This window comes from Coenobita brevimanus, chromosome 14, assembly GCF_032717465.1.
Source record: "Coenobita brevimanus isolate Jiangsu-jjx chromosome 14, ASM3271746v2, whole genome shotgun sequence".
Classification (NCBI taxonomy): domain Eukaryota; kingdom Metazoa; phylum Arthropoda; class Malacostraca; order Decapoda; family Coenobitidae; genus Coenobita; species Coenobita brevimanus.
Genome location: NC_136967.1, coordinates 34,764,230 through 34,781,427, shown reverse-complemented (window position 1 = coordinate 34,781,427; position 17,198 = coordinate 34,764,230). Strand labels below are relative to the sequence as shown.

The 17,198-nt window shown below is 42.2% G+C and overlaps 1 non-coding gene across 1 annotated transcript; it reads right to left on the bottom strand.

The window, feature by feature from the left end:
- Positions 1-233: 233 nt before the first annotated feature.
- LOC145390497 (5S ribosomal RNA) lies at positions 234-352 on the bottom strand. Its single transcript, XR_013895647.1, has one exon. It is a non-coding gene; the product is annotated as a 5S ribosomal RNA (ribosomal RNA).
- Positions 353-17,198: the final 16,846 nt, after the last annotated feature.

Sequence of the window (17,198 nt, the reverse complement as noted above, 5' to 3'; positions counted from 1 at the left end):
CTTCCCACGCTGCTGTCGCTGCTGTTCTTCCCACGACGACACACAGTCTATCTCCGCCCTAGCCTCCAGCCCTGTTTGCAGTCTTGGTGTGGAATCGTTCTAACAGCTTTGATGTTCATTCATTCATTCATTGCCAGACACCATGCATCCCAAACGGGGTGGCCAAGGGCTTAGAGTTAATTGTTTTACAGGGAGGGGCACTAATCCTCCACCAACCCCACTTGACGTAGGGATGCCAACAGCATCTGGTGTTCCCAGGCGGTCACCCATCCAAGTACTAACCAGACCCAACGTTGTTTAACTTCGCTGATCGAACGGGAAGCGGTGTACTCAACGTGGTATGGCCGTTGGCAAAGCTTTGATGTAATTTTGGGAATTTCCTCCACATTAACACTCCACCTACCACCACACCACTACAGCCACGTAAGCCTCCTGCTCCTATCAACCTACAACCTGCCCTTGCCTGCCTGTGTTCCTGTCCGGCCTGCTGTAAGGGTTAGTTTCAGCCCCCACAAACTCCACCCCAGACCCCATTCCAGGAAGCAGCCCCCAGCTGCCGCCCAATGCCGTAATGTCATCGTTTTCCCCACCCACCACACAGAGCGACGTCACCCAGGGAACGTGGCCACTCACACCGAGCTACGTCACAGTCTCCTGCTCCTATCAGCTTCTCATTCCCCCCAGTGGTGAGTCGCCACCCACTGACGTCACGGACACTTCCACCCAATCACGAGGAGATGAGAGCCTCACTTTTCCTCCAGCCTTGGCACGGATCACATCTTACTACAAGTATTTTCTACCTGCATTTTCATGCAATTCCTCATTCCATCACATTAGTCAATCCTTTTCTACAGAGAAGCCAAGCTGACTCTATAGATTGTGATATTTTCACCATTTACTCTTATCCATTCATTGCATTCTGGTCCCTCATTTTCCATTCAGTCAGAATTTTTCGTTCACTCACTCCTACTTCATCCCATTTTCTCCCACTTATACTCATACTCAGCTGTAAATAACGCATTCATTTTCACTCATATTCATTGTATATAAATAATTTCTTCGCAGATTACAAATATTTTTATTTATTTATTCTCTCATTTATTCTTCCATTTGTTCATTTAGTTTCATTTGCTTACTTCCTATTCTGTTAATGTCCCTTTTTAAAAGGATAGATCTCTCCCCTATTGAATTTGACGGTAAAACAGATAATGCTGTATGTAGTGATAATGTAAATCTTCGTCATGGCAAATCTTATAGCAAAGCAACCGTAAGTTCCCTACCTGTTTCTACTACTCCTGTTACTCCTACCCTAAATCCAGATATATTAACTCCAGATACTCTATTCATCTTCTCCAACTGATTCTCCTGGAACCACTCAGTCTTCTCCACAGCTTTCATTCTCCCTACTACTACACATACACCACCACTACCCACGACACACACCACTACCGCCACGACACTTCCTTCCCACACACTGTCTCAGTTCACTACTGTGCCTAGTTCCTCACCTTCACGGTCTCACCCTCTTCCTATGATGACGACTCAGAACCCTCCACCTCCCCAATCCATATATTTGGATGATATTAATAGACCCAAATTTACAGGAGAGGATAGTACTGTTTCGATTTACGATTTCCTCAGAGAGGTCGAAAATGACATCCACAATCGCCAAATCATCACTGAACCCTTGAAAGTTTCTTACCTGCTAAGTCGACTCCATCACGGCAGATCACAAATAGGAGCCGCTGTTCGTGCAGGGCACTTCGAAGATTGCCAAATGTTTGACGCGTTTCGCCAATGGCTTATTCAATTTTGTTGCCAACATTCCAATGCTGCATCTCTTATAGGGTTAACTAATCTCCTCAAACAAATGGAGGAGGACATGAAGGTACTTCCCCAACATGCAAAAGTAATTGAGGCAGTCGCTACTATGAAGGGGACGAGTTCAGAGTTGCGCCAATTATTCTGTGGTACTCCAATGGAGAGGCCACGATTTCATTAAATAATTTTGCAGACTTGTTCGGTTACTTCAGATTTCTCAACTGGCTTTCGGACTCCCAAAAACAAATAGCACAACAAGTTGGCTTTAACCCAGGAGACAAAATAATGGATATTAGTAAGGCTATCGTTGAAAGGTCAGGAACAGACTTCACTCACCAGGTTGATTCTTACAGTTCACCCTCTCCTTCTCCATGTGGTACTGCGAGAGTACTACACACCAGCATTACTTCATCTGATTCCTCTTGTTCGCGGCCAACTACAAGAACCAAACCTAGTAATCGGTCTCACTCACACTATCGCTCACCTTCTAGCAGTCGTGACAATTCAACTCTGCGACAAAGCAAACAATCCTCAATTGTGTGCTGGCAATGCGGTAATGTAGGTCATTGAGAGCCTAGCTGTGCACGCAAAGAAAGAAGTTTTCGCTCACGGGAACGCCCGCGCGCACCCTCGCGGTCCCAACGTCTAAAATGCAAATACCATAAGAATTGCACAACTCACTCCACGGACGAGTGTCGCTACCTTAAGAGCCGTCAGTCGGGGGAAGACGAGCGCTCGGATTGGAGAAATGTAACCTAACAGCGGAAGATTCGCCAGTGTCTGAAAATAAGGTAACAGAAAATCAACTCCCCATTCGTCAGGTAGGACCTATAACATCGTTAGGCTTAGTCATTCTAGGATGGAGCGAAGGGGTACAAAGCTCTTTCTTTATGGACAGCGGATCTGTGGTAAATCTAATTTCAGATACCTCTTTAAACAACATCAGGAAAATAACTAAAAGAGTTGGGCTCCTCGAACCACCTGACATTCGCCTATGCGGTGTGGATGGCTCAGAATTTCAGGTCAAAGGAAAGGTCACACTAGAAGTACAACTTGATAAAGCCTTAAGACCTTTTGAAGTAGAGTTTCATGTTACTAATGATCTTAAATATCCATCGGCTTTTCGACAATGGCTCAAGAAGGTATTGCTCTCCTCCCTGCTTCTCGTAAAATAATTGTCAATAGTTTCCCAAAATCTAGTATGGAATATCCACGTCCGGTACTTTCCCAAACCAACTCAGTTATTAAAGCTAACATGATTCCAACATTACTCAACAGTAAACAGGTACACATAAAGTTACCTGAACAGCCAAGTACAGTACCATCTACTACATCCTCTGAGCATTCAACTGTGGATCATATCAACTCCTCTGACAGTGGTACACTCACCAACTCAGACACGTCTCATTTAACTACCTTAGATACTGTGACTGATGTTTTACAACAAGCAGAGATAAGACGTGCAGTAACAAATCAGTGCACAATTTTGTTGCTGCACAAATTTAACAAGGTCTCTATTCGTGTTGTGGGTGCAAAAGCAGGAGTGGATGTACTAACCTTACCTGAGACGTGTTGTATGAATGGCTTAGCTTATGAGTTGGCGTTGTATACAGAGTTAGAGGATGGTTTATGCTACTTGTACATTGCCAACACCACAAACACCGCGTTCACCTTACGAACAGGAACACACATTGGCGATTTCTTGGTATACCAGCGGCCGTACATGTGTGCCAGGATTTCCCACACCCTGTTGCCGATGTGTGCTCAGTTGCTCAGTCCACCAATATTCCATCTACTCGTGAATCTCATGTGACACAAAGTGATTTCCTGGAACACCGACATCAATTAATTAATCTCTTGCGAGACTATCGCGAAGTCGTAGCCCTACCCGGTGAGAATATGGGAAAGACGGATTTCATAAAGTATAACATTACATTACAGCCTGGAGCTCAACCAGTATATATACCTGCCTACCGTTTAACACATAGCCAACGGCAACAAGCTGATCGCCTTATTCAGGACATGTTGGATAATGAGGTCACTGAACACTCTGATAGCCCATGAAACAGGCCACTATTTCTGGTTCCAAAGAAAGGTGGTGAGTTACGACCAGTAATAGATTACAGACGCATGAATGCACTGACTGTCCCGGACAGATTTCCAATTCCTGTACTCACTAATTTGCTGAAATCCTTAGGCGAAAACAATTGTGTTTTTTCCTCCCTAGATCTTTTAAGTGGCTATTGGCAAGTCGAGATGGAAGAATCATCTCGTCCTATCACCACCTTCAGTACTCCATCCTGACATTACCAATTCCATAGACATCCACTTGGTTTGAGAAATGCACCATCAGCGTTCATGCGGCTAATTCATACAGTTTTCGCCGGCATGATAGGTCACTCAGTTTTTGCTTATCTAGATGATGTCATAATCGCTAGTCACTCAGTGGAGAAACACTTAGAAAAGTTAGCCGAAGTGTTCACTAGACTCAAACAAGCTGGACTTAAGATCAAACTATCAAAGTGTGACTTTTTACGTAAGAAACTCCAATTCCTAGGACATGTTGTTGACGCTCATGGAATTCATACATCAGATGACAAGGTTAGAGCCATGACGAATTTCCCAACTACAACCAACACCGACGCTGTACACAGTTTCCTCAGTCTCAGTGGGTATTACAGAAGATTTATTAAAGGGTACGCCCAGATAGCTGCGCCGTTAACACAATTGCTAAAGAAGGATGCGTCTTTTGTGTGGGCTGATGAACGGGCAACCGCATTCACAACACTGAAAAATGCTCTAGCACAATCACCAGTTTTAGCATTCCCTGATTATTCAAAACCATTTCTTCTCTGTACTGATGCTTCCGGAGTAGGTCTAGGTGCCGTTCTCATGCAATATGACTCCAAAGGAAAGAAATGTGTCATTGCCTATGCTAGCCGTGTACTAAACTCCGCGGAAAAGAATTATAGTATAACTCATTGGGAAGCCCTTGCCATGGTCTGGTCCCTAAAACATTTCTGCGACATCATCTATGGATATCCTGTTCACATCCAAACAGACCATCTTCCCTTATGTGACCTGTTTCGGGGACGTAACCTTACTGGTCGACTTGCACGTTGGGCAGTCACTGTGACTGACTATAATCCGACATTTGAATACGTTCCTGGAAAATCCAATGTCGTAGCCGATGCCCTCTCACGGCATGTTGCCAGTCTCAACCGGTTGCGACGTAAACTTGGCGTTCAATTAAGACACACTACATAGGTTCCAGTGTGAGGACCCTGTACTGTATGGTCACAGGTCATATATTTCCTAGAGTCAGGCGATGATTCTTCTCTGCCAAAGTTACCAGTCCTTGTATCTGATTTCTTCCTCAACAAAGAATTGTTCTATAAAGACTCAGTAATGAAAGGTAACAGTCGCGAAGTTAAGCAACTAGTCATTCCAACAGACTTAATTCCTGCTGCCCTCCATTTAATCCACGACACCCCTCATGCATCACACCCTGGCAAAGACAGAAGCTTAGAGCAAGAACGTCTGTCATGTTATTGGCCCACTATGCGAAAGGATATAGAAGCGCACTGCGATGCATGTTTATCATGTGCCCGTCACAAGGGGACAACCTGTCAACCTGCTCCTATATTGCAGTACCCAGTACCATCAAAACCTTGGCAAACTGTCTCTCTCGATCTTCTGAAGCTGCCTCGTACAGAATCTGGTATCGTTTATCTGTCAGTGGTAGTCGATCATTTCTCTAGATTTGTTATCTTAGTTCCATTGCGTGAAAAATCCATAACGCAGTAGCACATGCCTTTATTAATTAAGTAATTTGCCCTTTCACAATACAAGAAGTAATTTTAACTGATAACGGGTCAGAGTTCAATAATTCAGTGCTGGAAGAAGTTTGTCTTCGATACGGAATTAAGAAATGCAATATAGTGGCCCATCATCCAGCCTCGAATGGCCTAGTAGAGCGCCAGAATAGAAAGATATTGGAGAGTCTGCGTCACATAGTGGGAGATCAGACTTCCACCTGGGATGAGTGGATTCCGCAGGTAGCTGCTTCAATTAATTCATCCATCAATAAGTCAATTGGAGAAACACCATTCTTCATCATATATGGCTTTGACAAAAGACTACCTTATTCACTGTCACAATCCAAACCTGATCCGATCTATGACTACGATAACTATGTGCGAGTCAACCTGTCCAACTTTCAGAAAATTCATAAATATGTTGTTGTTGGAAGGACACAAGTCAAGAGTGAGAGCAGTGGAAATGAGTTATTTAAGAGGAGCTTGTGGAGTCACGTGGAGAGACAGGCTGACGAATGAGGATATAAAGGAGCGTTGTGGTGTTGATGTGGATGTGATAGGAAGCGTTGTGAGGAACACACTGAGGTGGTTTGGCCATGTGGAGAGGATGGAGGGTGAAAGACTGACGAAGAGAGTGTATGTGAGTGAGGTGGAGGGTGGAAGAGGGAGGGGGAGACCGAGGATGAGATGGAGGGATGGGGTGGAGAGGTATATGAGAGAGGGGGGTGTGAGTTGGGAGCAGGGTAGTGAAATGGCGGGGGACAGGGCGACTTGGAGGCGATTTGTTTGTGGCCACCCCAAACGGGATTGAGGCATCTGGCAATAGATAGATAGATAGATAATCTGGCCCTTACAAATGAGGAGATGCTACGTAACCAACATGCTGCTGCCACAGATGTTACCATCCAAGTAGGTGACTTAGTTTTTGCCCTAGATCATGACAGAGAATCAAAATTAAACAGTAAATTCTTGGGTCCCTTCCGTGTTGTATCTCGTAAAGGTAATAAATTCGAATTAAGAAATCCGCACAAGGCAGAGACGACATGGGTGCATGCAGATCATCTCAAACATGCATCAAAACGCATAGTCTTGGAGGAGCCACTAAGAGAGACCACATCCCCACAACAAACTCCTACTCAGCCTTCTTCCTCTTCTCTAAGCCTTCTTTCTGACACCACTATTCAGCCTTCCCCTACTGTTGATGACTATCGTGTCAAATTGCATTCTGCCACTAAGACTCTTGCATAATGTTATCATCTCATACTGTCATTACCATCTGTATCAACATCACCTCTAAGATCACCTCATTTTATAGGAAAGATGCTGTGGGTCTACATGCTGACAGTGCTGACTCTGGTTGGGTCTGGATCAGGTGAGGACGATGGTGCTGTACGGCCCGGGGCCTTGGTTGGCGAAGGAGACGAGGTAATGGTGGTTAACGATGTAGTCTCATTGAGCTACGATCTAGAGCCGCTGGCCGCCGTGGCCATCGCCCTGCCTGACCTTGCACGTCAGTTAGATGACTGGCAGGGACTCCTGTCAGATATAAAAAAATCGGCATCACACTGACACATTTTTGTAACCACTCTACCTACCCATCTGCTGGATATTAGATTATATTCATTATCAGTTCAACCATCTTCAAGATTCCTTCCCTCACCAAACGCCTGTGGGTCGCTTGCGAGTGAAACGTGGACTTTTGACCTTGGAGGAGAAATCCTCAGTGGATTATTTGGTGTAGCGACTACCCGTGAACTTTCTGGATTCAAAAAGGACTTACTTCCATTAGCAAATGCCCTAGAGTCACAAGACAAAGTGTTACGAGTTCAACATTCTATGCTGCAACAGATGAACCACCATTTACATGATGTTACCAATAATTTAAATAATTTTACAATTATTCTTAAGCGTGAAGTATCAAAGACAAATATTATATCAGAGTTGATGTATGTTAAATTACATTTTGATAATTTGTAGGTTTCTCTGGACTCTCCTGTCTCCCAAGTTTCAAGCCTATTTCGTATTTTAGTCAATGCTGTTGATAGTCGTATGACCCTAGATTTAGTATCTCTCTCTGACCTTCGTTCTACTTTGGAATGGGCTCACTCAACCTTCGGCTTGTCTCCTATGATTCCATTTTCCTCTTTAGAACACTACTACCCAATACTAGACGCCACATTCCTTACTAAAGATATAGTTGTTCATATTCCTCTTCGTTCTTCCATCATACTCGATCTCTTTCACATCATTCCTATTTCCTTCTGGTACAATAACTCCCTGGTACAAGCCTGTCTCCTTAGAGTACTTTCTTCTCTCCTATGATCATCTCTATATTGCCTTCCTCTCCTCAAGTGACCTCGGTAGATGTGCCCTTCTCACACCCAACTCTCGAGTTTGTGCTGTGTACCTCCTAACAATTTTTCCTGGTGGCATTGCTCCTTGCAAATCTGCCTTAGTCCGTAACTTCTCAGTACAACCTGTCTGTACCTTTGTTCCTGCCCCCAAAGGCCAGGCACACCATGCTCGTCTAAATCACATCCGCTATTTCTTCTTTAGTGTCTCAACTCCTGTCAGTCTTATTTGTGCAGGGACCCCTGTCCGTTCATTATCAGCAATTGGTTTATATAAGGCCCCTGATTACTGTACAGTAAAGTCTGAGTCTATAATAGTCCATGCCACACATTATCACTTCGCACTTCGCTCCCACAAGTATGACATCTTCAAACCTATTAATACTACCTTTCATCTACCAACAGACAATCTTTCTATCACATCAGAGAACCTACGTATGTTGAACTATCTAAACAAGTCTGATTTTATTATGAACCAGTTCTCTTCAGCTTTTAACCTCTCCTGGTCACATCCAGTCCTTGTATTTCCTCCGGTTGTCTTATGTTTTCTAGGTTTTAATGCAAATGTTTGTATCCTGTACTGTTGTCTCAAGCAAATGGACAAAAGGTTGCATGAAATCCGTGTTGCAACAAGGTTAGTGTGACAACCAAAAGACCTGGAAAATGGTAGTTCTGAGTAAAACTCATTTTGTGATTACATATGTATATATTTGTAAATTGACCAAACCTATATGTTTATGCTATTTTTCCAACATGGCCATGTACTGTAAATATATTATTCCCTTCTTGCATCCAGCTTTGTGAATTATGTAGTAATATCTCTTTTGCTATTATACTCCCATGTAGTCCCGGTTGACTGTATATTCAGACTGTAATACCTCAACACTGTGTCAGGAGACACTTTTCGATGAGGGGGAAAATTGTTTGTAACCCTTTGTAAATATTATATAGTATGTAAATATAGTATGTAAGTAGTTGTAAGTAGAACCCAAGTAGGGCGTCACCGCCCAGTGTTATGTCTACGAGCACTTATATTATGTCTGGGATCTGGATGGTTCACGACTTCCGTAGTCGCACCGCCGCTCTAGCCACAGGGAGCTGGCAATCAGTAGCTGTCTGTAAGGGTCTGGGGTTGGACACGGATGCTGTCCTCTGCTATTGTGCAAAGATTCAAGACAGTGTTTAATATATTGTCAGAAAACTAACTCCTACACTTGTCTTCACCTACATCTGGCATCAAGGGGTGCTGACAGCATTAACACTCCTGTATGTCAACAATGTTGAGTTGCTCCATGCCAGCAACTCTCCTTGCTGTGCACCACTCTCCTGACGTCATCACACATGACATTTGACTTTCAGAGGGCTGTCTGAGCACCGACGCCTGATAACTCGCTGTAGTATATCTGTTTGTAACCGCAATATATATTTTTTGGTCGCACTATAAGTGACCGCATAAGTACACAGCCCCGTTATGCGATAACACATTATATGAGGGTTGACTGTATTCACATTACATGAAATGTCATTAAAGTCACAGCCAAAAGGCACAAGGTGCAACCTTCCAAAACCTGGCACAATTTGTCTTCAGAACTATACCAACTGAACATTAAATGCACAGATATGATAACCCTGTAGTCAGCAGACTGTGGGTGAGTGCCTACCATGGTGCCTTCTTTGCATAGCAGTGACCTTGCAAATCAAACCACATTTTGGGGAGGAAGCAAATATTATATAGTCAGACTTCTCTATATTATGTGTACTGTTGCAAAATTCTTTTGGAAAACTGGTATTTTCCAAAGTTTGGAATCCAGATTTTGGGATCTGCACTAAACTACAGTCAAGATGTAATATTACCTGTCTGTTTTGATCCAAGAGTCCAGAATACAAAATAAATGTTATGATATCTGGGTGTAGGAGGATGACCACATTTTGTGACTGTCTCAGGGAAGTGTCAGCAGCTTGCGATATACCAACACTCTCCTCTACAAGCTTATGTACACTCTCATATCTGGAAAGATTTTGAAAGAAGGGAATATTAATAATGTACCTCTCTGAATGCTTTATGCAGTCTTTGATACCCCTAATATTCTCCTCTGCTTCTTCTACACACCTCATATCTGAAAAAAAATTTAGAAGACTTTTTTACCTATATTCCTGCTATCCCAGATGTTCTTATTTAGACTTAGTAAAGTGGGATATTATTCACATATAAAAGGAGATACAGTCTTCACTAAACCCTAATTTTATAACTACACTCTCCTCTACAAGGTTATTTCAGTATCTACAGTACCATAGGCTGTTTGGGCAGTTTGGGTGGGGCCTCCTAAGACCTCACACCGCTAGCTCTGTTGCCAAATCACCGCCACACACGTGCTCCTCTCTCTCTCTCTCTCTCATATTAATATTTATATTAACTGCTTTGAATTTTATTTTCTTTATTCACTCTCATCTTAAATGTCAGGACCAACTGCCTAGCCCCAGGCTCCTACGCTCCTCATGGGGCAACGTAGGATTGGATGATGGATGGATGGATGGATGAATATTTTTTTTCTCTTGTTTTGACTTTTAATGGGCAAGCTTCCATGGCAGGAGACTGACTGAATATGACCCGCACACCTCTCGTGTCATTCCACTTGATGTTGCAAAAGCAATGCTGACAAGTCTCATGGGATTTTTACTATACTATAGTTTTTTTTTTAATTACATCTATGCAGAGTATTTAAAATTCATTTATGAGTGGTTACAAACTTAAAACAGGAGAGAAAGAGAGAGGGAGAGAGAGGTAAGAAGGAGTACTTACACGTGTGCAGCGGCAGTGATGTGGCAACTAAGCTAGTGGTGTGAGATCTTAGGAGGCCCCACCCAAACTGCCTTTATAAAATAGAGGGCCTATAGTACCCTTTCAAGTAAACAGAAAAAATATTAACACCTTTGCTATTACATAACTGTTTTAGTCCACATGAGATCAACTGCATGACTATACAGTAACTTCTTCTCGAAAGGAATGTAATAGCCAGAATCAACCTTTCCTAATGCTAGCAAAATATAAATGGGGAAGAGATATCCATTTGAAAGTGAAAGTACTGCACAATGTTAACTATGCTCATCTGTGGCAAAAACTGTACAGTGCAGTATATGTCACCAATAGAAATGACAGGATGCAACTATATGAAAGGGCATACACTACTACTAGAACCGAATTTAAGAGTATGCCACACCTAGGCTCTGAACTCCACTTTCAGAATCCATCCATCAGTACACAAGTACACTAACCACCATTCCACTACAACACTTGCTACAATGATGATTCATTCATTTTTCCTAGCATCTTGGATATTTCATTGCATAAAATCAGTCACATATGTGTTCCATATCATCACAACTTTTTTCCATACGAATGTTAGGTTCTTGGAACTGGTGTCACACGGACCTGGGGTCATGGACCAAGAGACACATAAATTCACAAGACCTAAGATCTGGGGCTGTTCAAAGAATGAACATTGAGGAGGAAAATTTGAGATATGCTCGCTGAAACTAACTTAACTTAATCTAAATTAAACTAATCTAACTGAACCTAAATTACCCTACCCTAAACTCACTTAAGCAAAACAATCCTCAACTAACCTAACCCAGCCTGAGATGGTTAGTGGTGGTGACATCATCCACTCACTGACGTACTACTACTTACTTCTTCCTTACTTATATCATTCTTTCCTGTGTCTGCCCTCCTCTCTTTGTATTTCTTCCATCCTTCCTGTCATTTTTATTACTCTTCTTTCCACTTCTGGTGGCTCTACATCGAGTGACAAGCCTAATGGTTTCCTGTAACCCATGAAACTATTTATAATGCTGGGTGGTAACTGTATAATCAAATAACTGAGTGATGTGGCGCTTACTATGGTGTCCCTGTTAACTGGGTGGAGTTGAAAATGCGAAGTCCATCTGAGACCCAACCTTCCACACCTTCCCACCACCTCACTGCAGTGAGGCAATGTCTGCCGCAAGGGAATATCGCCCCACTGCACTGGATGGCCCTACTGGGATGGTTGCTTGTCATCAGCTAATGTTTCTACTTGGTCAGAAAGACCAAGGTTATTCAACAATAACAACCCCTGCCTGACCAAACCTAAAAATAACCTGACTGAACCTAACGTAACCCAAGACCATGTGAATCCCAGGGATTTGGTGATCCATACAACAGACAGGAGCAAACATCGCAGAACGAGTGTTTGGCAAATCTTAAACTGGAAGGCACATCTGGTGATGTTGGGTCCAAGGACTGGGATTTAAACAATATGGGGTCTACACACCAATGGCTACTGTTAACTAAGGGCATCTAGCAAATTAACTTTATAGATACCATTGGATCTTGAAAATCAATATTTGTGTAAAATTCTGTTGACTTAATGGCAAAAAGAAAAGACCATTAATACAGGCCATCTTATGAGGACATACTGTTTCCTTTCATCACCAGCATGAATGCAGGTGCCAGGAGTTAGGTTACTTAGTGCAAACATTTAAGACGGAGTTATACGTCACTTGTCCCTGAAAGGTATTATGTGAGAAGTATAGCCCAAACATTCCTTGGATACAAACTCTAATGTGCAACATCCAACTGAATCACCTTAACCCATTAGACCACAAAGCTTCAAGTTTTTTTTTCTTTTAACACAATATTTTACTTACCCACACAATCTCACAATTTCATCAGGATAGTTCAGAATCTTCAATAATATATCCCTGGCTCTTTTAAGTAAGTCTTCCCTCAAATCCAACATGGCCGTCTTCTTTGCCATTTCTCGGACCAACTTCTCGGTGAATGCTGTGCTCTGATGAATGAACAGTGATGGTACACCATTTTTTGCAAGCCTTAATAATTCCTCTAGGTCAAACTGCGTCATTTTTATAAACTCACAGCTTGCTTGGAAAGAATCACTAGCAAATAAAATACTCTTGATATTATTGAATGACCTAGAATCAGTCTGTTCCAGGTAGTTAAGGAAGGTTAAGTGGTAACTCTTGTGTGACAGATAGAATCCTCCATTGAACAGGATGGATGCAATTCCGTCCAACATCTCAGAATCAAGGACCTGTAAACAGAGAATCATCTTAATCATCATCTCATTGTCTGTTCACCATTACCAACATCATTCTAATATTAATTATAAGCAGGTCCCAATCTTATGAGCTAACTGGGAGAAAAGATTTTGCTCGTTAACCAAATTCTCGTTAAACGAAGTGAAGAACTCATGGGAAAAATAGGGTTAGGGAGCAAAGCCTCTGAGCATCATCATCATCATCATCATCCGGACCTCTTTTCCCACCCAAAGGCGGGGTGAGGAGTAGCAATGTCCAGACAGCACAAACTTGCCCAATCCAAATAGGCCACACTTCCATTCACTCATCATTCAAGCCCCCGGAATCCTGGCTCTACCAGATACGCCAAAAACATTCACCACATTCTTCAGCTTCACACAAATATATCCAACTGAGTCAATCCAGACGATGCCATGCTCACAAGGGGTGCCAAAATCCCTGATCATGCATTTCTCCTCACAAAATTCATCCAGCCAGCTCGATCTCTTGTCAGTTCCCTAGCCTCACCGACTTCCAAACCTCTCTTTCTCAAACACTCATCCACCATATCTCTCCACCTCCTCCTTGGCCTACCTTGCCTCCTCCCTCCTTCAAATTTGCTCAGGTATACCTTTTTCACCACTCTATTGTTATCCATTCCTTCCACTTGACCATACCATCTCGGACACTCTTCGATTCTCGTGTCCACTGACTTCCTCACTCCACACCTTTCACAAATCACATTATTTCGTATCCTATCCACCCTCTGCACTCCACATACATTCCTCAGCAGTTCCATTTCCATTGGTCTTACTCGAATTTTCATTTTCATGCCTCCGAACAACCTACCACCAAAACTGGCTTTCTGATAATTTTAAGCTGGAATAAGGGGTTAATACAAGAGGGTTATACACCTAACAGCATTAGAAAATGGAAGAAAAACACATTCAACAAGCAACTGAATGTCTTACCTGGGTTCGAGTGTCTTCCATGACGTATGCTATATGTGCTCCACCGCAATTATCTCCAGTTCCTGGGCGACAGATATACAAAGCCAAGCACGCTTAGCAGTGGGAGCACTAGGGGTCACAATGGACTGCTTAGAAGACATGGTGATACAGTAATCCTGGGCACAGAAAAAAAGCACGCTTCAAGACCGACCTTAACTGGGCAAGCTTGGCTAGAAGAATGTTCGCGAAAATAAGGCGGGAAGAGGCTCGCTGAGTTAGCTTGCAACTTATTTCCTAGCCACAGAGGTAAACACGGTGGACAGCTGTGGCATAACCCTCGTCTCGATTCTCATAATTGCGGATTTTTGCCTGCTCGTTAAATAGGCAGTAGTGCAATTTCCAAAACCTCTCATTAGCAAATTCATACTAAGCGACTGCTTGTTCACCGGGACTTGCCTGTATTGTCATCCTATCCCCATTCATCATACTGCTGTTCTAAATTACCATAATCATAATCCCATCCCCAGTCATTATAATCATCACCCTAACCCTAATTTCCACCTAAGGATGGGATAAGGCAGGATTCCAAAATAAGGACAGAAAATTTAAAAGTACACCTATCAACATCATGCACAGTGAAGTGGCCAACACAATCATTCAAGCCTCTCGAGTACACTACGAAAAGAACATTATTATACAGAATAGGTTAAAGGAGTGTTTCTAATTCTTTCCATAACAGATATTATTTTGAAGCTTAGAATAAAAGCCTGGAGGTAGTAAGACAAAAATAAAAAGAAGACTGAGAGTTTTAATGGACGCCCTCAGCTGAATAAAACCATACTAAGGTAGTAAGAATAAATAAAACTACAGTAAATAACTCTTACCCGAGTAGAGCAATCCACAGGCACAAATTGTTCCAAGACTCGACACATCAGCAAGGCAAAGCACTGTGTATTCATAACTTGCTTCTTGGCTTCAGAGCTGGTCTTGACAAATTGTCTTTGTAATGAACTGGCCATTATTAGATGGGAGATATTTCTTAGCAACTGAAATTAGAAGGAAAGCTTGATTACATGATGGTTTACTATACAGTACTTGTCATCACCATCATCAACCTTACAAAGGGACACCCAACCAACACCTGACAGGTCAAACAAAACCCACATGAAATTCCTATGTTGCTCCCTTCCATATAATAATAATAATAATAATAATCTGGCCTTTTGTTTCTCAAAAGCGCCAGTTCCTCCTTTTGGGAATTCACTAGCGCTCGACACACATACATTATTTTTACAATGACAAAAATTGTGACATTTCTGGTATATAATACAAGATACATCATATATACATGAAAGTGGCAAAAATTAAACCCTATAATCATCCGTCATAGTACCTCTCTCCAGGTCGTAGCATTTTGAAAAAAGAAAGGCTTTCAGCTGTCTCTTAGAGGATTCAACAGTAGAGAGTTGTCTTATGGACAATGGCAATCTGTTATATAATCTAGGGGCTCTATATGCAAAAGAACGATCAGAGAAAGATGACTGGTGAATGGCTCCTGGCTCATCAAGACACAAGGAATCATCTTCACTGCGTAACATCACACCCGGGCGTGTCGATGGGAGTTTTAACAATTCAGCAAGATACTTCGGTTCACCAAACTTTAAGAACCTTGAATGTAATAAGACACAGTTTAAGTTCAATTCTAGCCTTTACTGGTAACCAATGCAACTCAATCAGAAATGGGGTAGTTGAGGTTCTTGGGGGGAGACCAAAGATAAGCCGTGCCGCCCTGTTCAACACAGACTGAACTTTTGTTAGTATATTATTTGGAAGACCATCCCAATGTGAATTACAATAATCAACACGAGACAAGACCACTGCATGGACCAATGTTAAGAGGCACTGTCTATTCAGGAATCTTCTCACAGAGTACAGATTTCTGATATGCAAGTTACACTCTCTTACAACCTGATTAATGTGTTCCTTGTAATTCAACTTAGAATTAAAATAAACACCCAAATTTCGAACAGAACTGACTGGATGCAGCTGTGACACGCCAATGTTCAAAGCCAGGGCAATATCAGTGTCATCACCCATTCTGTTTCCTCTGATGATGATGATCTCAGTTTTACCATCATTCAGCTTAAGTTTCCTCTTAGCCATCCAAATCCTAATATCAGACATTAGTGATTCAAACTTTGTCTTAGTATCGTTGATATCTGACATCTTAACATAGAGCTGGGTGTCATCAGCATAAAAATGAAAGGACACATCATGAGCATCAAGTAGAGACGATAAACTACTTGTGTAAATAGTAAATAGAATTGGATCCAAAACTGATCCTTGAGGGGCTCCAAATAGAAGAGGAGCAGAATCAGAGCTAGCGTAATCAACAACCACTCTCTGAGATCTGTCCGACAGATACGACTTAAGAAGCAAAAGGGCACTATCACGAATGCCATAAAAATACAGATCATCCAACAATAGTTTATGATCTACTGTATCAAAAGCTGCAGACAGATCCAAAAGAACTAGGAGAGAGGACATCCCACTACAAGTGTTTGCCACCAAGTCGCTCTGAATCCTTGTTAGTGCAGTTTCAGTAGAATGGTATTTTCTGTATGCTGATTGAACAACAGGAACAACTCTGTTGTGTTCCAGGAGTGGAAAGAGTTGGTCGAGTATGGCCCGCTCAATAATCTTGGATAAAAAAGACAGGTTAGACACAGGACGATAATTTGTCATGCTCTCGACATCAAGGCCAGGTTTCTTAATTAGGGGCCTAAGCAAAGCACGTTTCTCAGACTGCACAAAATTACTTTCTATGAAGCATCTATTTATTATGTTGCAGATAAAGTCTGCAGCATGCTCATACACATCAGGCAGTTGTGACATGTTACATGGATCGAGTGAGCAAAATGTTTTATTAAGTTCTCTGATGTAACATTTGACTTTGTTTATATCCAGTGGATGAAATGTTGAAAGCAAATGATCCTCGGTGCACCGTGGCTGGAAGTCAACTGAGTACGCTTCACTAGGAGAACTGCTGTTTAAATCACTTCTTATGCGAGATATCTTACTTGTAAAAAATGAAGCAAAATCAGAAGCCAATTGGGCATCAGATAAAGAAGTTGGTTTAACAATTACATTCCTCCGACCAACCAAATTGTTCACAATTGCTG